At 40.9% G+C, this 23,990-nt stretch overlaps 1 protein-coding gene across 1 annotated transcript in view; it reads left to right on the top strand.

The window, feature by feature from the left end:
• Positions 1–10,150: 10,150 nt before the first annotated feature.
• LOC121550060 (cadherin-7-like) overlaps positions 10,151–23,990 on the top strand; it is a 200,304-nt gene continuing 186,464 nt past the window's right edge. The window contains exon 1 of the mRNA XM_041862168.1: positions 10,151–10,389. The gene's annotated coding sequence lies outside the window, so the exon portion shown is untranslated. The remainder of the gene's footprint in view (positions 10,390–23,990) is intronic.

The raw sequence follows: 23,990 nt of genomic DNA, 5'->3' as shown, positions 1-23,990 counted from the left end.
ACAAATCCTTATTATTTTGTCAGAAATGTAAGGTATTTTTACTTGTTGCAATTGACTAAAGTAGAAGCTCATTATTGTTTGTAGATATTTTCACTTGGTAATGAGTAGTAGGCCTAAATAATTATATAGAAATGGCTAAATCCTGTGTAACACCTAGTAACTACATTGTACTTATGCAGATATTACATGTACTCTGTGCTGTACTAGTGTGTTTATTCTCCCACTTGAATGGCACTTCCAGAAACAAAAAATATGAGGGTCAGGATGGGTAATATACATTAGTTACAAGTAAGTACCACGCAAGGTACACTTCATTTTAACTAGCTAAATCCTGTGTTACAACTAGTAATTACATTGTACTTAGGCAAACATTACATGTACTATGCTTTGAAATAGTGTCTTATTCCTCATCTGTGATGACAATTGTATTAGATCTGTTTGTAAACTCAACTAAGTTAACACAGATGGTATGTTTTATTTTGGGGGCAAGCGCTAGCAACAACGTTGACTGGAGATATTTTGAACAGTGCACATTCATGGTTAAATAATTAGAGCCTATTGAGCATAGACTTTTATCTCTCAGACACCCAGCGCATCCGCAAGGGATCCCAACCTTTGTCACAACCCCCTAGAGTCGTTGTCCATGCCCCAGCGGAAATCGAATTAGCATAATAATAAAATCCCCATAACAATCTGTCAGTTTAAGCTAGAGATATCTGTTTTTTTGCATTAGATGCTACTCAATCCACCACATCCGCCTTGTGACGGCAGGCCGCCCAACAACCTGCCCGCTTGACCCTATCCCCTCCTCTCTTCTCCAGACCATCTCCGGTGACCTTCTCCCTTACCTCACCTCGCTGATCAACTCATCCTTGACCGCTGGCTATGTCCCTTCCATCTTCAAGAGAGCGAGAGTTGCACCCCTTCTCAAAAAACCAACACTCGATCCCTCTGATGTCAACAACTACAGACCAGTATCCCTTCTTTCTTTTCTCTCCAGAACTATTGAGCGTGCCGTCTTTAGCCAACTCTCTTGCTATCTCTCTCAGAATGACCTTCTTGATCCAAACCAGTCAGGTTTCAAGACTGGTCATTCAACTGAGATTGCTCTTCTCTGTGTCACGGAGGCTCTCCGCACTGCTAAAGCTAACTCTCTCTCCTCTGCTCTTGTCCTTCTAGACCTGTCTGCTGCCTTTATACTGTGAACCATCAGATCCTCCTCTCCACCCTCTCCGAGCTGGGCATCTCCGGCGCGGCTCACTCTTGGATTGCGTCCTACCTGACCGGTCGCTCCTACCAAGTGGCGTGGCGAGAAGCTGTCTCCGCACCACATGCTCTCACCACTGGTGTCCCCCAGGGCTCAGTTCTAGGCCCTCTCCTATTCTCGCTATATACCAAGTCACTTGGCTCTGTCATATCCTCACATGGCCTCTCCTATCATTGCTACGCTGACGACACACAACTAATCTTCTCCTTTCCCCCTTCTGATAACCAGGTGGCGAATCGCATCTCTGCATGTCTGGCAGACATATCAGTATGGATGACGGATCACCACCTCAAGCTGAACCTTGGCAAGACGTAGCTGCTCTTCCTCCCGGGGAAGGACTGCCTGTTCCATGATCTCGCCATCACGGTTGACAACTCCGTTGTGTCCTCCTCCCAGAGTGCGAAGAGCCTTGGCGTGACCCTGGACAACACCCTGTCGTTCTCCGCTAACATCAAGGCGGTGACCCGATCCTGGAAGGTTCATGCTCTACAACATTCGGAGAGTACGACCCTGCCTTACACAGGAAGCGGCACAGGTCCTAATCCAGGCACTTGTCATCTCCCGTCTGGATTACTGCAACTCGCTGTTGGCTGGGCTCCCTGCCTGTGCCATTAAACCCCTACAACTCATCCAGAATGCCGCAGCCCGTCTGGTGTTCAACCTTCCCAAGTTCTCTCACGTCACCCCGCTCCTCCGCACACTCCACTGGCTTCCAGTTGAAGCTCGCATCTGCTACAAGACCATGGTGCTTGCCTACGGAGCTGTGAGGGGAACGGCACCTCCGTACCTTCAGGCTCTGATCAGTCCCTACACCCAAACGAGGGCACTGCGTTCATCCACCTCTGGCCTGCTGGCTCCCCTACCTCTGCGGAAGCATAGTTCCCGCTCAGCCCAGTCAAAACTGTTCGCTGCTCTGGCACCCCAATGGTGGAACAAGCTCCCTCACGACGCCAGGACAGCGGAGTCACTCACCACCTTCTGGAGACATTTGAAACCCCACCTCTTTAAGGAATACCTGGGATAGGATAAAGTAATCCTTCAATGTACCCAGAGGATGACGGAAGCTAGCTGTCTTCCAGCTACAACATGGTGCTACCCCACAGAGTGCTGCTGAGGCTACTGTAGATCTTCATTGCAAAACAGTGTGTTTTAATCAATTATTTGGTGACAATAATATATTTAGTATCATTCTATCTAAAAAGGCTAACTTTTTAATGTATTTAAAAAAATCTGAAATTCACTGAGGAGGATGGTTCTCCCCTTCCTCCCCCGAGGAGCTTCCACTGATGGAAAATTGTGTTATTTCTATCTAAAATAAATAAGTAGATTATTTTTCTACTTGGAACCGATAGGTTTGTTAGAACTTATTTATGGTTTCCTCGCGTGTAAAGTTGGTGGAATTGTTAGGGAATTAAGTCAATGTCAGAATAAGGCGTATCTGTAGACACACCTCCGCCACACCTTCATTTATTCAATCTCCACCCAAAACGAATAACAGGTGAATAGCACGCTATTCTTATGCTTAAATTCAAGGTCAGAATATGAGAGAGAAAAATGTATAAAATAGGAATAACGTTCCATTTACACGCTGAACTTGGGTTGGAAACGGAGCCTATATGGTCATGTCAAATGTAATCATATTGATTAAACAAGAGAGGATGGGAGGATGTATGCGTCAGAGTGGTGGAAAAATATCATCTGGGGAGGGGAAGACAGGAAAAGAAGGTTGAGTGGAAGAGAGGGATGGGGAGAAAAAGTTGAGGGGTTGGGGGCCGCCTGGAGGTCGCCCCCATATAATTAAGAATTAGAATACTAGAATGGACTTTAACCTTCTGATGGGATAAAGGACAGCCATTTTGGTCAGGGAGTTGGTCAACCATGGTTTGCCAGTGCTGTAATAAGATATTGTGTAAAATAATACATTTGAATAATTTATATGCACTGTAAGTATGTTTGTTAGCTAGCTAGCCAGACAGTTATAGAGGAATGATTCCATAAATGTTACAAATTTAATGCCAAAATGCACACATTCCATTCAAACAATACAGTCAATCCACAGCCATACATACAGTGAATGAAATCAGTAGATGATAGGGCTTAGACAAGTTGTAAATGCAACAAGTACTGATATTGTATCACATAATAACGCTCTCAGCTTTCCAAAAAAACTAAACATTCAGACATTTATGGTCTGTTTACATATATTTTAGAGGCTACTTTTACAGAACATTTTATAAAACCCGTATAAACTGTATTTATGTTTATATGACAATATTTTAGGTTGACAAAAATTCTGTTACACTATTTCTGATATATCACATGCCTTTGTTTAATTTTCATGCATAAGTAAAATAAGGATTATGCCTCTACTGCCATTAATTCCAATTAGACTGGTCTGGATTTCTCCCTGACCAATATGGCTGCCATTTTCACCCCATTCTGGAACTTCGAGGGTTTATGACACAGCCCCTCTAGTAATTTCATAGGCATTCTATGTTCGTCCCCCCTCCCCAGAAAGGATATGAACACGTTATAAGTTTAACACGTCAATTGTTTAGAATTACAGGAAATTAGCTGTAAAACTGCAAAGTTTTCTCTCAGCCTCATGGCAAGATGTGTAGAATAGCAGGAAATTAGCTTTAAAAATGCATGGGGGGGCGGGGGGGGCGTGACACTGCGGTACGCCACTGAACAATGGAGTTAGCTAGAGCAAGAGAGGGAGGATGCATTGATAGTAGGAGAGAATCCAAGTAGGAAAGAGAGGGATAGCGCAAGAGATAGAGGAGGAGGGTGATCAGGAGAGAGGGAGGCAGTAGTTCAGGGTTGAGAGTTATTTAATTGGAGAGTGACATTAGGAGCTCTGCTAGTCCGCTCTCCCTCATCAATCACACACGGTCAGGAGGCGTTGGAGGTGATGTGACGGCTTCCCCTGGATCCTGCAGCCCTCATCCGCCCATGTCTTCTCCTGTGATTATCTGTTATGGATATGAATAAAAACAGATAGAAAGGTTATTTAGAGAAATAGATGTGGCTAATCAACATGTTTGCTCATCGTTGTATCTATTTTCTCTACTTCACATGTCCATAATCCATTTATGCATTTGTTAATTTGGCCTTTATTTACCACAGAAGACGTTATGTCATCAGGTATGGCATAGTAATGTCAACATGGACATTTGAAAATACACAATCGATCTATAGCTAGTTAAATTAAGGGTGACATAATTTTTTTAAATAGCTGCCATTCACTGTCACTGCAAACAGATGGTTGTTACATTGATTGGACAGCTTCAACTGTAACGAATAGGCTATTGATTTCCCTGATGGATAGTTCCCCTTACCTAAAAAACACATTAATTTCACATGTGATTTGATGTGAAGTTAATGTGATAACATGAGACAACATGTAAAAGCAACGTGATAACATGGGGATGCAACATTTCAACATGTGGTGCCATGAAATTACACATAACAATATTTTAAAGTTTTTCACATGTAAAACTGCAAACTCGATTTTCACATGTGATTGTTTTTCACATTTGAAAATGCAATTCCACATTTGAGAGTTAGGTTTTCACATGTGAAAAGGCTAATTTTACATGTGAATCTCCAATTTACATGTGAGGTGAAAACATGTTATTCTCCTCACATGTGAAAAGGTGATGCTAACATGTGAACTTTAAATTGAATACATGTGAATAAATGGTGACCTCAAATGTGTCTCTTTTGTGTTCACATGTGAAAACACGTGAAAACCGCTACAGTTTATTTCACATGTGAAAATGCACATTTCATGTGGTTTTTGTTGTTGTTGTAGGATAAGTAATGAAATGGTAGGCTATGGGGTTTTAAGGTAAGTAATACACTGTTCAGCTAAAATAGTGTAAACATCTTTAAGCTCTCTACCCTGCTTTTCCAGGTCTGACAGACAGAGGCTGCTCTTTCTATTGGTTTGGGTCACTTCTTCCACTCTGTGCATTACTGTACACTTCAGAGGAGACAAGGATGGAGAGAATATCTAGGTTCTAGGACAGGGGTGGGCAAACCTTTTGGCTCAAGGGCCACATTGAGTTTTTGAAACCAAGTGAAGGGCCACATACTATATGTGTGACAAAACATGTGAAGCCTTTATTCATTTTCACATTGACACGCAACTACTAGTGTACTGTAGGTGTACATATGCTTGCAGAACAATTCTACCCTTGTACCATCTCTACCCTTGTTTTTTGTGAACATTTTCCACAAAATTGATATAATTTATAACATCAAAGACACAGTCAAACACACACACAGATCCTGCATCTCTACCCTTGTAAAGTACAATCAAACTTACAGTCACAATATCCAAACTTAAAAATAAATATATATTATATGACTGGAGACATGCAAAATGTAACAGCAGATGTGTAAAAAAAAATATTCTAAAATTTGAAGGATGACCATTTGGAGTGGTCTGTTTTTCAAAGCATATTAAGGAACAATTATCATCTCCATTGTGAGCCATATTTACAGTTATCCAATCACCTCAGCCCAAATCTGACTAATTAGCTATTACCTGTATCCAAGTGCATTGCTGGATAATTCTCACTGTATAACCATCATCATGAAAAAGCATTATCCTTGCCTACCCCAGTCACGGTTATTCAAGTCTTAATGTGAACAATGGGTCTGGTCACCTCTCTTGGCAAGGGCATCAAAGTCTGGTGTCATCTTTGATGTAGAGATTCTCAGAACAGCTGACAAGTGGTCATATGTTAAACACAGCTTGCAGGTCGATCAAAGTGTTACTGTATGTCTCCGTGCGGCACTGCGATGTGGGAGCGTTCAGTGCGGCCAGTGTCGGAAAATGAGCGAGAGACCGGCTGCTCTTTTGTCTGGAGAACAACAGAAGTTTGGCATTGAATGCTTTCACGTTGGAGTACAGTTCATGCACAAAACAACATTTCTCTGCGGATTCACATTTAGATCGTTCAGATGCCCCAATATGTTCACACCGAAAGCAAAGTCGCCCAGCCAGTCTGTGTCTTTCAACTCGGAGAAGTCGTCAGCTTTACCAACCGTATCAAGGAACATACCTATCTCATCCTCTTAGTTCCCACACACGGCAAAATACTTTTCCCAGGCTTAGCCAGCGCACATTTGAATGGTACAACAAGTCCTGGTGCTCTGCCTCTGTGTCATTGAGCAGCTGAATGAACTGACGATGGTTAAGCCCCCTTGCCCGTATAAAGTTGACAAGTTTTACAACCACTTTGACAACATTTTCCAGCTTTAACACACTTTTAGCATGTTTGCTTGAAAAATTACGATTGAGATTATATTCCTTAAAAACGGCAACACTTTCTTGGCAAAACGGCAACATTTATGTCCAATATTAGTCAAAAACTATTTTGCTGTCCATTCTTCTTTAAACACACAACATTCAGAGTCCACTTTTCTCATTTTGCAGCACTAATTTTTCACGTCAAAAGTCGTCAAGCAATGAAGTGGCTATGATGACTGAGCGCATTCTGAATCTAACTGTAGGCCCAAATACAGAGCGCGATGCCAGGCTACAGCGCCATCTATTGGAGGTTGTTTGTATATCATGGAATGAGTAATTTTAGGCCAGAAATTGTAACTCAAATAGAATAATTTTTAATACATTTAAAAAATGTCTCGCGGGCGGGATTGAAGTGCCCGGTGGGCCGGATATGGCCCGCAGCCCGTACTTTGCCCCACCTTGTTCTAGTATGACGAAGGTCTAAGGGCCCGGGCTGGGTTTCTACTAAGCTAACATATGGAAATGTTTTAAGATGGTCATACTAAGGATCAATTAGCTATTTGATTTTGATTATTAGGACCCCTATAGGTATCACATTTAAAAAAAAAGATTTCTTATTTGATGAAACATTGAATTTGTCCAATCTGCTATTAGCCCATAGAAACTCATTCAATAACATATTTATACAAGATTTTTGCAGGGGCACGGACATCGACTCTATGGGAAAAATAATGCAAGACGTAAAGAACAATATGCACAGAACAAGAGATACGGCCATATAAGTACATATAAGTAAGTAAGTACATAAGTATATATACACGTCCTCTTTATCAGGTTTCTCTTTCTCAGGTTTTTGTCTTCAACGACTCTAAAAGGGGAACCATCTTGTTGTATGTAAGTACACATAACTTTACATATTCCTTACTAACTTCCTCTCAGTTACAGTGTTAGTCTCTACTTGTACAAGTGACACTAAAAATCACTAACATGAACATGTTCAGTCCTCCCCTCCCTTAATTGGACATGGTATATACACATGTATACAGTAGCTGGATAATTTCTACAATCCGGTGCCTTTTAGACCTCATAACAAAAATAAAAAATAAAAGTATATACACTACCGGTCAAAAGTTTTAGAACACCTACTCATTCAAGGGTTTTTCTTTATTTTTTTACTATTTTCTACATTGTAGAATAATAGTGAAGACATCAAAACTATGAAATAACACATATGGAATCATGTAGTAACCAAAAAAGTGTTAAACAAATCAAAATATATTTTATACTTGAGATTGTTCATAGTAACCACCCTTTGCCTTGATACGGAACATTTCCAGAACTTTGAAAATGTATTTAAGTGCAGTCGCAAAAACCATCAAGCGCTATGATGAAACTGGCTCTCATGAGGACCGCCACAGGAATGGAAGACCCAGAGTTACCTCTGCTGCAGAGGATAATGTGATGGGTGATTTGAAGGAGTCAGTCACAGGAGGGTAAATCACAGAATAACAGGATTTATTCCGGAATACAGAGTTACGCAGTAAAGCTTCAAAACAGTCCAGTGCGCAAAACAGGCGCATTGGAACCAACAAGGCACACAGGGAAAATAAACCTGGCGATAAAAAATACAAGGAGCTCCACAGAGCTTCACTAACCTCACAATAAACAATCACACACAAAGACAAGGGGGCAGAGGGAACACTTATACAGGTACTGTTGAGGGGATAAGAACCAGGTGTGTGTAATCAACAAGACAAAACAAATGGAATGATGAGATGAGGAGCGGCAGTGGCTAGAAGGCCGGTGACGATGAACGCCGAAGCCTGCCCGAACAAGGAGAGGAGGCAGCCTCGGAGGAAGTCGTGACAGATAAGTTCATTAGAGTTACCAGCCTCAGAAATTGCAGCCCAAATAAATGCTTCACAGAGCTCAAGTAACAGACACATCTCAACATCAACTGTTCAGAGGGGACTGTGTGAATCAGGCCTTAATGGTCGAATTGCTGCAAAGAAACCACTACTAAAGGACACCAATAAGAAGAAGAGACCTGCTTGGGCCAAGAAACTTGAGGAATGGACATTAGACCAGTGGAAATTTGTCCTTTGGTCTGGAATCCAAATTGAAGATTTTTGGTTCCAACCCTGTGTCTTTGTGAGACGCGGTGTGGGAGAACGGATGATCTCCGCATGTGTATTTCCCACCGTAAAGCATGGAGGAGGTGGTGTTATGGTGTGGGTGGGTGCTCTGCTGGTGACACTGTCTGTGATTTATTTAGAATTCAAGGCACACTTAACCAGCATGCTTCCACAGCATTCTGCAGCGATACGCCATCCCATCTGGTTTGGGCTTAGTGGGACTATAATTTGTTTTTCAACAGGACAATGACCCAACACACCTCCAGGCTGTGTAAGGGCTATTCTACCAAGAAGGAGAGTGATTGAGTGCTGCATCAGATGACCTGGCCTCCACAATCCCCTGACCTCAACCCAATTGAGATGGTTTGGGATGAGTCGGACGGCAGAGTGAAGGAAAAGCAGCCAACAAGTGCTCAGCATATGTGGGAACTCCTTCAAGACTGTTGGAACAGCATTCCAGGTGAAGCTGGTTGAGAGAATGCCAAGAGTGTGAAAAGCTGTCATCAAGGCAAAGGGTGGCTATTTGAAGAATCTCAAATATAAAATATGTTTTGATTTGTTTAACAATTTTTGGTTACTACATGATTTCATATGTGTTATTTCATAGTTTTGATGTCTTCACTATTATTATACAATGTAGAAAATAGTAAAAATATAGAAAAACCCTTGAATGAGTAGGTGTGTCCAAACTTTTGACCGGTAGTATATATTTAAATGTTTTTGTATTCTATCAGAAAAATGACATTTTACATTCAGAAAAATATATTGGTGAAGCTCAGGCAAATTTTGGGGGTGCAATTTCCAACCTGCATTTCCTAACAGGGTGGGCATTTGGAGCTTAAATTAGCCATAGCTCTGTGACTGGGCAAGATTGAGATAGCATACACACTTGAATATGATATTAACTCCTCTGTCAAACATATTTTGAAATTTTGTAAATTAACAGGTTTGGATTTTATGAGTGGGCCATACAGACTAACAACATGAAAAATGGAAAAATAGATCAAACTGAGTGTTTATATTTATTTAGCTTTGCACCATTGTTTTCCCACCAAAGAAATGACACTTCCTGAATTTTACATATTTTATTATTTTATGGCTTATATTTCTCGTGGAAGTTGGTGAATAAGACCCGGGAACAAAAAACACCAACATCCACTGAAAGAAATTCATAAAATTCCCTTTCAACGTCCATATTTTTGTGTTTTTAAGGTAAAGGACACCTGACCTTATATTTAAAGCCTTTTGGAATCCACATTTTACACTATTTTACACTAAAAAGGAAGTGATATTTCCTGGGGACAGAAAGGGCACTGCAGAGTAGGAATGACCCAGCTGCCCTCTCTGAGACAGAACAATGTGTGTGTGTGTGAAGAGAGAGAGAGAGAGAGAGAGAGAGAGAGAGAGAGAGAGAGAGAGAGAGAGAGAGAGAGAGAGAGAGAGAGAGAGCGCGAGCGCATTCGTCGATCGGAGTTGTAAGGAGTGCCTGCGCCGCATCCCTTCCACTGTTCACCAGTGCGTTATGGTACATGTATTATATGCACCTGTGCGCGACCAGGAATACGTTTGTACTACAAACTTTTTACATATAGCAAACAAATCACCTGTGATAAATCGGGTTTCTGGAGTGATAGCCTTCACGGAAAGAGCTAAACTTTTATAACTTACGACCTGCCAATACCAGGTGCGTCTTATCGAATTATTGAAGTTGATCCACTGGATTGGTGAGTAAATTCAAACCGACATTTACACCAGTTTTTTGCTTGCAGCAGTTGTGTTCTTGCGAAAGATTGATTCCACTGGGACTCGAAGTTGGTTTATGGTTCATGCATGAAATGAAGTGATGGGTTGCTAATTTTGTAATCAGTATGCAGCGGACACAGCTTTCCTGCGGCGGCTGTTCGCTGAGATGTTGACCAAGGTTTTTGTGGTGTATGGAGCGCATCATTGACATGTTTTAATGCCAGACATTTTCACCATTTGATTGAGATATCTCGCTTCCCCCTTTCCAGTCCCATTTCCTTCAACACACTTGCAGGTGAGCGCTATAGATGTCAGATAGGCTATGGGATGTTGTTGGTCTGTATCTTACATAAGTTCAATGTTGGTTCAATGTAGCCTAGTTATGAGTGATGCAACTCTGTCTATATCCCACTGGGAACACCACATCATTTCAATGTGGATAACTGGGTAATATTTGGTTGGGACGTTGATCAATGAGATTGCAACCTATATTCACCCACACTCAAAAATACAGCCAAAAGTTAGTTGAATTTCCAATGTGTTATCACTATGCTTTCAACCATCTAAAAGCATAACCAAAAGTAAAAGACACAAAAACAAACCTTAAGAACAGGAATCATAGAAATAGCCCCACAGAACAGATTGGAATTCCAATTCTCATTGAAAGCAAGTCTAAGAAGCGGTAGATCTGTTCTGTGGGCTATTTCTATGCTTCCTGTTCTTAAGGTTTGTTTTTGTGTCTTTTGCTTTTGGCTTTGTACACCTGGTTCAAACAGCTGAAAATATAATATTTTCGGTTATCGAAAATATATTTCACAGTGGTTTGGATGGTACAATGATTCTCTACCCTATACTTGCTTGTTTTGTCACATAAACTGAAAATAAGCAAATTATTAGAATTTTAGCAACCATGAAATGGCGAAGCGATTTCTAGTACATCTTTAACAGCATAGCAAAGTTCAAAGGGGAATACAATGTCAGATATTTTGTTTATTTATACAACAGATTAATGTATTATCACTTTGCTTCATCTAATAGCATAACCAAATGACCTGGATTGCAGTTGCAATTACATTAAAAGTAGGCGGTGCAAGTGATTAATGCCATTTGAGACTGTGCAGGGGCGCGTTCAGCAGGATTTAACTTTTTTGGACCTTTCAGATAGAAATAGGCAAAGTAGATCAAACATGCCTCTGATATGTCGAATTAGGAATCACATCGGCTCTATTAATGGCATTTCTATCTGTAACATTTGAGAACATTTGGCAACTGAACATGGCCCAGATTATTACAGCAATTGACCCTTCGCTAAACTCCGCTCCAGGATTTTGGGCAACCAATCGCAGCACTCCAATGGATAGCAACTGCTGTGGAATCCGACACCTCAGACAGCTATTTTGAGGAAGTTTTAAGATGCTGTCATCATGAAATGTAAATGACGATGGAGGAGACCTAGTTGATGACTGTGGCACGTTTTGGGAGCATTGAGAGGCCATAGATAGATGGACTTGTAAATTGGGCTAAGGAACAGAAGGTGGGTATTGGAGAAAGGTCATCAGTGCGTGTTCTGCAAGCAGCACAGCGGACGAAGGCGCGGCATGAGCGTGGTGAACGGTTAGACGTGGTTATGGACAGTGAGGAAGAAGGGGAAGAGCTGGGTGTAGTGGGAAGATGTGTATTGAGGAAGAATGGTGCCAAGTACAAACCGTATTCTGCTGTCTCTGATGGCTCAGAAATTGAACCTGATGAGAGTGAGGATTAATTATCTGTGGTGGCAGGTGTGGTGAAGACTGAGTCCGAGCCTCGCCCAAATGGTCATGCAAAGGATGATTCGGGCCCAGTCGGAGTGAAGTATTTGGAGAAAGTGGATCCCTGCCTTTTGGCTGATCCATATGTAGTCTCAGGCTGGGTAGAAAAAAAGTTGCACTGTAAAACCTTTCCCTGTAAATGTACAGCATTATACTGGCACCACAGTGGCCAGCTTAATACTATAATTTTGCTTTACAGCAGAGATGCTGTACATTTACAGGGATGCTGTAATACAAGGATAATGCTGTACATTTACAGTGAAATTCTACCTGAAACCTAAATTTAAGAAAAACAATACATTTGTACATAGAATACATTTATTCAAATTGGTAAAATTAAAAACGAATTAACAACAGAATTGACAATAGTAGTAGCAAGAAGTGAACACATTTGTAACCAAATAAGAGAATCATTACAACACTAATGTAAAAACTATAGTGTGTGCCTGTGCGTGTGGGCTGTGGGGGAGAGAGAGACAAAGAGAGAGAGGGAGACGGAGTTAATATTGGGATTGGGTACAATCCTAGATCTTCCGATTCAGAGCTCCGAGCTCCAACATGCAGGACTAAGTGAAATAAAACAATGAGAATGGTAATAAGAAAAATTGAAATAGTACTATATACATAATAACAACTGTAGCAGTGATGAATAAATATATGTCCATTGGGGTGGACATTGACAATAGCGGGAGCAGCAGTGAGACTAAATGACCATTGGGGGGGTGAGACAAAGTAAAATAAAACTATACAAATAATAATAATACAAAAACAAATTATAATGTATACATACTGAATTAACAACTGCAGCAGTGATGAATGTCATTGGGGTGGTGGCAGAGTAAAAGTAAGTTGAGGGGGTGGGAGGAAATGTCCATAGGGGGAGCAGTAGGTAAAGTAAGTAACCGTTGGGGAGGGGGGTAGTAGTGGCTATTCAGCAGCATGATGGTCTGGGGTACAAATTATTGGCCAGTCTTCCAGTTTTCGCCATAATCCACCTGTGCCACCCGCGTCTGAGTAATTGAAACGGAGAGAACAGGCCATGGCTCGGGTGGCTGATGATCTTCTTGGCCTTCCTGCGACACCTGGTGTTGTAGGTGTCCTGGAGGGCAGGCAGTGTGCACCCAATGGTGCGTTCGGCTGTGTGTATCACCCTCTGAAGCGCCTTGCGGTCCTCGGCTGTAGAGTTGCCATACCAGGCTGTGATGCATCCTGATCTATGATCAGGGGCATCTCTGTTTGAGGTAAGAGGGTCCAGAGGAGGTGAAACACACAACAGGACAGTTTGGGCCAGAGAGCATCCAGGAGAGAGAAGTCAGCGCAGCATCAGGTGTTCCTCATGGGGCTCCGTAAAAAACCTCCTAAATTCTGAATTGTCAGCTCTTCTCACCCCTAGGACAAGCATAGAAAAATTAAGAATATAATGAGAGACAGAGAGCACCAGGGCTGTTACTCTGTGGGTAAAAAGACAGTATGAAAAATGTATGCACTCACTAACTGTAAGTCGCTCTGGATAAGAGCGTCTGCTAAATGACTAAAATGAAATGAAAATGGGACAACTGAAATGGAAAATGTCCTGTGTCTGTGACTCCCGCCGTTTGGTGCGACACAGACCCGGTGGTGAGCGTGGTGAAACTGAGAAGACACTCTCTGTCCTTTTAAGTTTTGAAGCAGAGTCTTTACCTGATAAGGTCATGTTAGGATATGTCAGTTATCCAGTGAGAGCTTTTGTGGTGTTTCAGATGCCAAGCTTCTGGTCATGTTGCAGCAGTGTGTAGGAGGAGATTCCTAGATGTGAGAAGTGTGCAGGAGGGCATGGGACAAAGGAATGTGTAGTATCAGTTGAATAAATGGTGTGTGTCAATTGTGGGGGTGCCCATGTTGCTGGGGATCAGAAGTGTCATATGCTGAGGCAGTGAAGAGAGTAGAGGATAAAGGGTGAGTAGTAGGCCTAGGCCAATACAGAGTGATCCGAATTTGTGAATGTGTGCCTCAGTAAGGTTGGCTTCTTAGAATTCATTGCCATGGTTATCAACTGTACTGCAGAAATGGAACGTAAATCGTAGAAAATAGATGTTGTGGTGGCAGCTGCAAAGAAGTACTTGGGTGTACAAGGTTTTACTGCAGAACAGTTACAAGGTTTGTAGAATGAAAGAGTCCCGATTAGTTAGGGTCAAAGTAATGGAATGGGGTGGTGATACAGTGAGGGACAAAAGTATTTGATCCCCTGCTGATTTTGTACGTTTGCCCACTGACAAAGACATGATCATTATATAATTTTAATGGTAGGTTTATTTGAACAGTGCGAGACAGAATAACAACAAAAAAATCCAGAAAAACGCATGTCAAAAATGTTATAAATTGATTTGCATTTTAATGAGGGAAATAAGTATTTGACCCCTCTGCAAAACATGACTTAGTACTTGGTGGTAAAACCCTTGTTGGCAATCACAGAGGTCAGACGTTTCTTGTAGTTGGCCACCAGGTTTGCACACATCTCAGGAGGGATTTTGTCCCACTCCTCTTTGCAGACGTTCTCCAAGTCATTATGGTTTTGAGGCTGACATTTGGCAACTCGAACCTTCAGCTCCCTCCACATATGTTCTATGGGATTAAGGTCTGGAGACTGGCTAGGCCACTCCAGGACCTTAATGTGCTTCTTGAGCCACTACTTTGTTGCCTTGGCCATGTGTTTTGGGTCAATGTCATGCTGGAATACCCATCCACGACCCATTTTCAATGCCCTGGCTGAGGGAAGGAGGTTCTCACCCAAGATTTGACGGTACATGGCCCCGTCCATCCTCCCTTTGATGCGGTGAAGTTATCTTGTCCCCTTAGCAGAAAAACACCCCCAAAGCATAATGTTTCCACCTCCATGTTTGACGGTGGGGATGGTGTTCTTGGGGTCATAGGCAGCATTCCTCCTCCTCCAAACACGGTGAGTTGAGTTGATGCCAAAGAGCTCAATTTTGGTCTCATCTGACCACAACACTTTCACCCAGTTCTCCTCTGAATCATTCAGATGTCCATTGGCAAACTTCAGACGGGCCTGTATATGTGCTTTCTTGAGCAGGGGGACCTTGCGGGCGCTGCAGGATTTCAGTCCTTCACGGCGTAGTGTGTAACCAATTGTTTTCTTGGTGACTATGGTCCCAGCTGCCTTGAGATCATTGACAAGATCCTCCCGTGTAGTTCTGTGCTGATTCCTCACCGTTCTCATGATCATTGCAACTCCACGAGGTGAGATCTTGCATGGAGCCCCAGGCCAAGGGAGATTGACAGTTCTTTTGTGTTTCTTCCATTTGCGAATAATCGCACCAACTGTTGTCACCTTCTCACCAAGCTGCTTGGCGATGGTCTTGTAGCCTATTCCAGCCTTGTGTAGGTCTACAATCTTGTCCCTGACATCCTTGGAGAGCTATTTGGTCTTGGCCATGGTGGAGAGTTTGGAATCTGATTGATTGATTGCTTCTGTGGACAGGTGTCTTTTATACAGGTAACAAGCTGAGATTAGGAGCACTCCCTTTAAGAGTGTGCTCCTAAAAGCAGCTCGTTACCTGTATAAAAGACACCTGGGAGCCAGAAATCTTTCTGATTGAGAGGGGGTCAAATACTTATTTCCCTCATTAAAATGGAAATCAATTTATAAAATGTTTGACATGCGTTTGTCTGGATTTTTTTGTTGTTATTCTGTCCCTCACTGTTCAAATAAACCTACCATTAAAATTATAGACTGATAATTTCTTTGTCAGTGGGCAAACGTACAAAATCAGCAGGGGATCAAATACATTTTTCCCCTCACTGTACATTTAAAAAAAGGAAATAGTAGTATATAGTTGTAGGGTTAATTGGTGGTGCAATTTTGTCCCTTTCCCCCTTCCTTTTGTATAATTTTTCGATCACAAAATGTAATGTGATTGACCACACACTACCGTATAGTAGGTGGCAACATGCACAAACAAAATGTGCGAATGCCATGATACCAAAGAAGAAGAAGAAGCCAGCTCAGACAGGCTCACGTGTAAATCGCATGAAAGAGTGTGAGGGCTATGGCAAAAACAGATTTGTCCTTAAAGAAAAAAATGAAATGGCTAAATAATTGAACAGTGCACCAGGAGTACTTGCTACTGTGATTCCTGAAATGCAGCCTGTTGTATTTTTCGAATCCGAAATTATACTTGTTACATTGTTTGCTAGCTCAGCTGGTTAGCTAGCTCTGTCTCAATGACTATCAAACGTTGCTTACGCTAGCTAGGTAGCTAACCACTTAATATCACTTGTTTTCTCAAAATATGTTAGTTATCTAAGATGGCAATGTTATGAATACAACTCCCATCTGCTGTCTACATCAGGATACGATTTGAGAGCACTAATGTTAGTTAGCTCCAAAAGTGGTTATAGCTTTGACTGTATGCTAACAGTGAATTCAGAGCCATTCAGCAGCATTGCATTAGTGGAAACCAAGACTATTCTCAAAGCAGGTTGTAGCTAGATATGTTCGAGTCACATCAGGGACAATTGTAGCATTTTAGCTAACCCTTTTCCTAACCTTAACCTAATTATCCTAACCTGCCATGTTAATTCTTCTAACCTGCTGCTTTAGTTCACGTAACCTGCTACGAAAAGTAACTGTTTGCAAGGATTTCCTTTATCTTGTATTAGGAATTCAGCATTCTCTGCATTATCTTACCAACCCCCTCTTGTCACACTTCTGGGTAGCAGAGGTTCTGTTATCTTTACAGGTCTGTAGGTCTGATATCTGATTGGAGGTTAACTTTACAGTAATGCTATTGATCAACAACTCAGATTTTGAATCCAAACAACTCAGATGTTATAAAAGGGTCTTAGCTTAATTGTCTCTTTCTCTTTTTTGTTCCTGACCTGCACTGGTGAGATACCTACACTCTCTCTCTCTCCCATGAGCTATGGGCCATGGCACAAGCCATGAATTCTTTGTCTCTCTCTCCCTCTCTGATCATGCTTAGAATAATGCCTTGTAATGCTTGTTAACCTCTACGGGATCGGTGTCCTGTATACCGGACGGTTGAGCTAACGTGTGCTAATGTGATTAGCATGACTGTTTTAAGTCACAGCAAACTTTCCAGGACGTAGACAGGTCTTAAATGGGCAGAAAGATTAACTTATTGTTATTCTAACTGCACTGTCCAATTTACTGTAGCTATTACAGTGAAAAAATACCATGCTATTGTTTGAGGAGAGTGCACAACAACAAAAAATGTATCACGGCAACTGGTTTGATACATTCACCTCTGAAGGTAAATAATGTATTTACATTCAGTAATCTTGCTCTGATTTGTCATCCTAAGGGTCCCAGAGATAAAATGTAACATAGTTTTGTTTAATAAAATCAATTTTTATATTCAAATGTAGGAACTGGGTTCTACAGTTTGAACCCCTGCTGTGTCTGGCTCCACACCCACCCCGCCCGGCCATCTAGATGTGTGAAAATTTGTGTATAAGCTAATAATCCATCAAAATTTGTGTATAAGCTAATAATCCATCAAAATTGTAAAGTGGTTATCCCACTGGCTATAGGGTGAATGCACCAATTTGTAAGTCGCTCTGGATAAAAGCGTCTGCTAAATGACGTAAATGTGCCCTTGAGCAAGGCACTTAACCCTAATTGCTCCTGTAAGTCGCTCTGGATAAGAGCGTCTGCTAAATGACTAAAATGTAAATGTAAATGTATGACATTCCTGGGAGTGTGTAAACTTACATTTTGTATTACCATATCATTTTTGTATGTTCTCTATAGTTATTTACTTGAAAATGTATAAATTGTCCAATTCGGCACATTTGGGCAGACTTGATACAAAATAGGCCATTATTGCAATGCTTCACTGGATCAATCTGAAACTTTGCGCGCACACTATTGCCACCTGGTGGCCAAAATCAAAATTGCGCCTAAACTGCAATATTATATTGTGGCCTTTCTATTGCATTTCAAAGATGATGGAACAACAACAAAAAAACTGCATGTTTTTTTTGTTTGTATTATATTTTACCAGATCTAATGTGTTATATTCTCCTACATTCATTTCACATTTCCACAAACTTCAAAGTGTTTCCTTTGCTCAGGTCCTGAGGTACAGGCAGTTAGATTTGGGTATGTCATTTTAGGTGAAAATTGAAAAAAAGGGTCCGATCCTTAAGAGGTTAATGCTTTGTAACTTAAGTTTTATGCCTTGTATGTGATTTAATTCATTTTACAAAGTAATTAAATACACTTGTATTTAGAATTCCATTCTCAGACATTTCTTGACTGCTTATTACTGTAACTCAACTGTAGTCAAATATTGCAAAATAATATTTATGGGGTCAGAAAAGCATTTTAATAGGCTAATTGCCTAGTCTTATTACAGGTTGCATGTGAGGTATAAGGTGAATGCACCAATTTGTAAGTCGCTCTGGATAAGAGTGTCTGCTAAATGACGTAAATGCAAATATATGATAAATATTACCACACCACACTAGTCAAAACCCTGAGAACAGTCTTGGTTTCCACTAATGCGATACAGCAGCCATTCAGTGGCTAGTTACACTACAAACATGATTTTACCAGGTTCCTGTGAAGCAATTGCAATGACAGTCCAACACAACATACCCAAGAGTTTCCTTATTAGCAAGCAGTCGTCTGTGTTTAATTTCATTGTGTATTAGAAACACAGTTTGAGGTCATTGTGAGGGGATTTTGCCAGTGGTTGAATGGGGAATTGGGCTTCTGGGGAAAATGTTGTCCGATGCTGCAACAGTAACCAAGGAGGGTGGGGCTTAGTGAATTGTGAAGATCTCCACAGACCTGCGACAACCTATGCATGCTATCTTGAACATTCTAAATGATTGCTTAAGAATACATTTATAGTTACAGTAATCTCAAAATGTGGCCATGGATGTGTTACTCATTTTAAGGTTGAATGTTAAATTAGTTTATAAGAGCCTTAACTTGAGGCTATTTACTGTATTACAAAAGTTATATTGAATTGTGTCTGGTTGAAAACGCAACAAAATATCAACATTTAATGGAGATGCTTGGATAGTTCCATCTGAGCCACTGGCTTATTCCCATTCTTTAACTTTTATTTTTGGTTGAGTTGGAGACATGAATCCAACATATAATTTGTTAACCTGTCAATAATGTTAATAGACTATTTATTGTATTACAAAAGTGATATTGAATTGTGTTTGGTTGTGAACGCAACCACATATGAACATTTGAAGGTGATGTATCTTCTAATTGGATAGTTCCATCCGCACCACTGACTTAGGTTCTTTAATTCCTGTTTGTCTACAAATTAATAATTGATATGTTGGATTCACGTCTCCATCTCAACCAACAATCTAAGTTAAAGAATAGGACTAAATCAAATCAAACTATAAATGCACAGTTTGTCTACAAACTTAGATTTTTGGTTGAGATGGAGACGTGAATCCAACATATCAATTATTAGTTTGTAGACAAACTGAAATTTAAGCCAGCCAGAAGTCAGTGGCACAGATGAAACTAAACAAGCAGAAGATACTTTTCAACCAAACATAATTCAATATTACTAAATATTATTACATTTGATATCAACCAGAGCTTGAAACCCTAGGCCTATCTTATTGTCTATTTTTTGTTGAATTCTGGGTTGAATTGAAACAATACCTGTTGATGACTGCAAATGCTATATAGGCCTAAATAACATCATTGATATGAGTGATAAAGTATGGTCACATTTCATTTGCTCTGTTAAACCTACCCTTTGAAATGACTTGAAACAGTGAATCTATTTAGTTTTTAAGTGGAGATCTCTCAACAATCACTCTCACGATAGCACATTGGTAATAGTCAGTGACAAATATCATAGCTAAGCAGGGCTGGGATTAGTTAAAATCAAATCATATTTTATTTCGTAAACACCAGGTGTAGACTAACAGTGAAATGTTTACTTACGGGCCCTTCCCAACAATGAAGAGAGAAACATCTAGAAAAATTATAACACAAGGAATAAATACACAATGAGTAACGATAACTTGGCTATATACAGTGGGGAGAACAAGTATTTGATACACTGCCAATTTTGCAGGTTTTCCTACTTACAAAGCATGTAGAGGTCTGTAATTTTCATCATAGGTACACTTCAACTGTGAGAGACGGAATCTAAAACAAAAATCCAGAAAATCACATTGCATGATTTTTAAGTAATTCATTTGCATTTTATTGCATGACATAAGTATTTGATACATCAGAAAAGCAGAGCTTAATATTTGGTACAGAAACCTTTGTTTGCAATTACAGAGATCATACGTTTCCTGTAGGTCTTGACCAGGTTTTCACACACTGCAACAGGGATTTTGGCCCACTCCTCCATACAGACCTTCTCGAGATCCTTTAGGTTTCGGGGCTGTCGCTGGGCAATACAGACTTTCAGCGCCCTCCAAAGATTTTCTATTGGGTTCAGGTCTGGAGACTGGCTAGGCCACTGCTTCTTACAGAGCCACTCCTTAGTTGCCCTGGCTGTGTGTTTCGGGTCGTTGTCATGTTGGAAGACCCAGCCACGACCCATCTTCAATGCTCTTACTGAGGGAAGGAGGTTGTTGGCCAAGATCTCGCGATACATGGCCCCATCCATCCTCCCCTCAATACGGTGCAGTCATCCTGTCCCCTTTGCAGAAAAGCATCCCCAAAGAATGATGTTTCCACCTCCATGCTTCACGGTTGGGATGGTGTTCTTGGGGTTGTACTCATCCTTCTTCTTCCTCCAAACACGGCGAGTGGAGTTTAGACCAAAAAGCTCTATTTTTGTCTCATCAGACCACATGACCTTCTCCCATTCCTCCTCTGGATCATCCAGATGGTCATTGGCAAACTTCAGATGGGCCTGGACATGCGCTGGCTTGTGCAGGGGGACCTTGCGTGCGCTGCAGGATTTTAATCCATGACGGTGTTGTGTGTTACTAATGGTTTTCTTTGAGACTGTGGTCCCAGCTCTCTTCAGGTCATTGACCAGGTCCTGCCGTGTAGTTCTGGGCTGATCCCTCACCTTCCTCATGATCATTGATGCCCCACGAGGTGAGATCTTGCATGGAGCCCCAGACCGAGGGTGATTGACTGTCATCTTGAACTTCTTCCATTTTCTAATAATTATGCCAACAGTTGTTGCCTTCTCACCAAGCTGCTTGCCTATTGTCCTGTAGCCCACCTGATTTCAATTTCGAGTCTCATAGCAAAGGGTCTGAATACTTATGTAAATAAGGTATCTGTTTTTTGTTTTTATGAATTTGCACAAATTTCTAAAAAACGGTTTTTGCTTTGTCATTATGGGGTATTGTGTGTAGATTGATGAGGACATTTTTTTTATTTAATCCGTTTTAGAATTAGGCTGTAACGTAACAAAATATGGAAAAAAGTAAAGGGGTCTGAATACTTTCCGAATGCACTGTACATTTTTTACATCTTCAACAAAAGAGTCCTAAGAAAACATTTAGTATGATCTCTTATAAATAACTTTGGCCCTGCCTTTGGTACTTTGGCTTTCCTTCTTATTGCCACAATGTTATTGTCATTACAGCCAATGGGAACTGATATTGCTTTTGAGCAAAGCTCTGCAGCATTCGTGATGATATGATCAATACAAGTGGATGTCACTGATCCAACACTATTGGTATACACTAATTCAGTGGTCACCAACTTTTTCTGAGTCAAGATCCCTTTCTGAGTCAAAATGCAAGCCAAGATCTACCGCTCTGATTTTTTATTAGCATGACTTGCCTATGCAACATTAATCTATAAAAAATATAACGGTATTGTAGAAATGAGGTTTGTGCAGTAGGCTATACGCATAATACATTCTCACCGCATAATGGCATAGTCTAAACTGCCCTGCCAATACATTGTTGTTTGGACCATTTTTAAAATTATATTTCAAAATTTGAGGTAGGCTATATGATCACACCGGTAATAGATCAGTTGTTTTTTTCCTTGTGAGGCACAGCTGAGTGAGCATTCATTAAAATAATTTGCTCTTTATTTTTATTTTACTGGGCTGATGATGCCTCAATCTGATCAGTCTTAGCGGATGGAGAGAGCAGCAGACTGAAGGTCCACCACTCAACGTCCCTCCGCTCTCCCTTTCCTCCACTGACACTGACCAAAAAGGGACACTGTCTTCCAGCTGATGGCGAAACTTGAGTCGCACCGCATTATTTCTGCCTCATGCACAAATTCATGTTGTTACTCCTATGAACAGAGGTAGTGAAATATTCCTCAATATTAAAAAGACCCAAGGCACTAATAATAACAACGTAAACCTACCGATACACTTTCCTACTCATTCATTACAGCTGCAGTGCTGGTTGTAGCGCGAGTGGAAGTAGGAAGAATGCGCATTTTATGGCTTATAAAAGTGTTGACAGTGCTGAGTAAGAACTTAAACATGAACTAACTCATTAAACTAATTCGTTAACAGTCTCTCTCTAGTCATGGTTTTAAAAGTATTTAAATCTCACAGTATCAACTTTGCTATAGCTTTCTTTTGTGCCTGCTACGTTACCGATTGGCCAGCGGTAGGCCTATAGTGCACTGGATTTGCTCTCTGGGCCCTCTGGGAAGGCAGAGTTTGTACCTTCATACATATTAAATGGTTTCAAATGGGAACACTTCGCCTACCCAGCGCACAGGGCAGCTGAATCGGGGGCACCTACCACCAACAGCGCAAAACTAATAAAAAAAAATAGGAACGCAAGGATTTATTGTTGGGTTTTTTACAGAAATGATTGTCGATCAACTAGGAATGCCTTGGAGATCAACCAGTTGATCGCGATTGACCGGTTGGTGACCACCGCTCTAGTTGATTGAGTGATAACCTGGGTCATGTTACAAGCATTAGTCACAGTAAGAAGCTTCCTCTTGAGAGGACAACTAGATGATAACCAGTCAATGTTCAGGTCACCAGGAAAATATATTTCTCTGTTAGCATCAGAGACCTTAACTAACATCACACACATATTCTCCAGATACTGACAGTTTGCACTTGGTGACCTATAGCAGCACCCTAAAAGAAGAGGCTTCAGATGAGGCAGGTGAACCTGCAACCACAGCACTTCTACTTCATTTGTCACAAGATCCTCTCTGAGCTTTACAGGAATATGGCTCTGAATATATACAGCAACACCTCCCCCATAGAGATTCCTGTATTTTCTATAGATTTTATATCCTTGTATTCCTACTGCTGTACCATCAAAGGTGCTGTCTAAGTGAGTCTCAGAAATTGGCAAATATATTAATATTATTTAAGATGAGCAAATTGCTAAACTCATGAATGTTGTTTCTGAGGCTACATATATTAATATGAGCTAATTTTAACCCTTTCCTGGGTAGCTTATCTAAAATGTTGTATTTCTAATAATTATATTTCTGAAAATAACAAAGGAATTAATGGATTTCTGAGCACATTATGTTCAGCAGTTGCCTTATCTGGTTTAGCTGCAGCAGGGTGCTCTATTCTTTGCACCACTTAAGCATAGCTTTCTTGCTGGACTTTTGGTTTCAATGGTGCAGGGGGGTGCTGTCCTGTCAGCATGAGGGGTAGTGGGGTGGGGTATGTTACAGGAAAGATAGAAAGGAGGATATGATGTGGTTTGCTTGTGTGGCACCTGAATACGGGGGCAAGCGGTTTGTGTATGATTTTATGGTTACGATAGTGATGTAACTTGCACTTTGTTTTCAGGTTTGAATGAGACAATGTATTCCCCTAACCTTATTCTTTCAATAAAGT

Source organism: Coregonus clupeaformis, chromosome 34 (assembly GCF_020615455.1).
Source record: "Coregonus clupeaformis isolate EN_2021a chromosome 34, ASM2061545v1, whole genome shotgun sequence".
Lineage (NCBI taxonomy): Eukaryota > Metazoa > Chordata > Actinopteri > Salmoniformes > Salmonidae > Coregonus > Coregonus clupeaformis.
The sequence above is the reverse complement of the archived record's forward strand: the minus strand, read 5'-3'. Positions and strand labels throughout refer to the sequence as shown.